Source organism: Sinocyclocheilus rhinocerous, unplaced genomic scaffold (genome assembly GCF_001515625.1).
Source record: "Sinocyclocheilus rhinocerous isolate Xijiao unplaced genomic scaffold, SAMN03320098_v1.1 scaffold1226, whole genome shotgun sequence".
Taxonomy (NCBI): Eukaryota; Metazoa; Chordata; class Actinopteri; order Cypriniformes; family Cyprinidae; genus Sinocyclocheilus; species Sinocyclocheilus rhinocerous.
In genome coordinates, this window is record NW_015645507.1 from 51,097 (window position 1) to 53,819 (window position 2,723).

Sequence of the window (2,723 nt, forward strand, 5' to 3'; positions counted from 1 at the left end):
AGACAAATGAGAATACAGCTGATATAATGTCAAGCAAAACTGTATGAAAAACTTTCTATTTGTTATCACAAAAAATAATAGCAAGCTTAGAATAAAGAATCAAATGTTTCAGGGTTTTGGGTTTTTTTTAGCGAACAGTAGTCACAAATGTTAACTCGACTTTATTCAGCTTAATAATACACATTCTAATTGAACACAGTTTTAATTGCTTTAAAGATATTTAATTGGAACACAAAGATACATTCAAAGATACAAAGTATACATATATAGCAAGTTTTATGACGATGACAAACAGTTTGTTTGTTTTTAACTCATACGTTTGCCATTTTGCTATTAAGCCCAACCATTTCTTCTGCTTTCTCAATCAGAAATTTTCCATTCTCCCAAGTGTCCATTGCTGTCTTTGCTATGGCGTCACCCACAGATTCAGCTTCTGCTGCTGCTTTCCATCCAGCAATTCCTCCAGCAACACCTCCTGCAAAAGCCGCAGCTCCAATCACACCTGCAGCGAATGTACCTGCACCAGCCGCCGCTGCTCCTCCCGCACCTGCTGCTCCTTCTGCCACCGCTGTTCCTACACCCGCTACTGCAAGTGCTGTTTTTAGAGATAAATACGATTTCAAAATACTCATAACTAAAGCTACTGAAACACTAATGCCGAAAAGAGCACCAAGCACGACCCCTGTTGCTACTCCTGCAAACCCCTCCAGATATTTCCTGTAAACACTTTTCTTTGCTTTCTCTCGTTGCTCTTCTGGAGGCAAACCATCTTCGGTTATATTCTCCATCTCCTCTTGAATGTGTTTCTCCACATCTCGAAGCAGCTCATTGGTGAAGCGGCCGTTCTCTTTCACAATCTCTTCAATGGTCTCCTGCAGATTTTTCACCTGAACTCTGTTGCTCTTGTTCCCCCGTTTACGTTTATTCCAGTATTTGTTGTCGATTACGTGACAGCGACCTCCACATTTATCAACCAGCTCCTGTAGTTGTGAACAGTCTTTCATAAATTCATTGATGGTCATGCCTTCTAGTTGTTCGCCAAAAGTGAATAGGATCACTGTGTGTTTCGAGACATTTCCCCCTCTCAGTGTGTTCAGGAGTTTCTGTACCACCTCGTTTTCATGTTCTGTGTATCTTCCAACACTTATGACCATGACAAAGGCTTCGATGCCTGGAGCGCTGTCAATCAGAGCTTTGATGATCTCAGATTTTGTCTCCTCATCATTACGATCCGTGTCAAAGGCTCCTGGTGTGTCGATAACTGTGATCTTTCTTCCATAAACTATCCTCTCTTTTTTTATATTCAACTCTTTCATTTGAAGCTGAAGCTTTAACGCTGAACACGTTTTCCCCAAGAATCGCGTTCCCTGCGCTGCTTTTACCATCTCTTGCTTTCCCAAGAAGGACGATCTTTCTCTCTGGCACTGAAACACTGGCTGTTGTAATGTGAAGGGGGTTTTTAAGCATTCAGTAGCTCTACTCTCTGTCACTGTAAGCGCATCTAGGTTTTACACTACAAATATGACATTGTGCAACAATCATAACTTACAGGTACATCCCACGATCCTTGTCTGCTGATGATGTATGTGTCTGTAAGTTAAATGATATTTAGATTAGTCTTCACATTAACCGATCAACCATTCCATCAATTTATATATATATATATATTTCCAACTACACATGCAATACTTTTGAGACTAGAATTATAGGTCTTTAGAGAGCATCATACTCCTGCATTACATAAGTTATACCTCATGCATGATGTTCAATCGCTTCTGGTAACACTTTGCACTACAGTGACCATGTTACTGTCTGTAAATGGTGTGAAATGACAATTAAAGGCCTACTCACTTTATTACTGTTTTACCGTCCTTTCTTTGTTTCTCCAAAAGATCAAGACAGGAAGCGGAGAGGTTGTTGATGGATGGTCACACCAAGCTTTCATTTCTCTTCTTAAATAAGCCTATATTGGTAAGAAACTTTCAGAATCGTTCTTCAAGTGTCACTGCTTTTTATTAGGGTAATATTATAGATTTACCGATGTGTTGGGTTTTGCTCAATATGATGTTAAGTGGCAGATCAGTGCACCAAAAGTGCACAATTAATAAACATATTAATTGATTTGAAGGAATTCCACATGTAAAACTTTAATAGTATAGAATTACATGTCTCACACTTGAATGTGCTCTCTTCTGGGTTTGTGAAAAGCACCCATCACGTTAAAACATACCCTTACTCCTCTGACTTACTAGGACAGCTTAGGTCACAAAGGTCATTAGGGCCTCTCATCTATATGACCAATTTACAATTAAAGCAGTTACTTTTTTTTTTTTTTTTCTTTTAAACATTAGAAAATAGAAAAGTATATTGTCTGAAACCTCTAGCTGAGAAAAAAGTACCAAGGGTCAATTTTTTGAAATCGAGATTTAATGATAATAAATATGCTTTCCATTGATATATGGTTTGTTATGATAGGACAATATTTGGCCGAGACACAACTATTTGAAAATCTGGAATCTGAGGGTGCAAAAAAATCAAAATATTAAGAAAATCGAATTTAAAGCTGTCCAATTGAAGTTCTTAGCAATGCATATTACTAAACAAAAATGAACATGATCTTTACTTAATATTCTAATGATTTTTGGCATAAAAGAAAAATCGATAATTTTAGTAACCCAGAATGGTGTCTTGAGTATGAGCGCCCTATGAACTCCATCACTATG

The 2,723-nt window shown here is 37.8% G+C and overlaps 1 pseudogene; it reads right to left on the bottom strand.

The window, feature by feature from the left end:
* Positions 1-311: 311 nt before the first annotated feature.
* On the bottom strand, positions 312-1,467 carry LOC107706010 (GTPase IMAP family member 7-like; annotated as a pseudogene).
* Between the last annotated feature and the right edge of the window lie 1,256 nt (positions 1,468-2,723).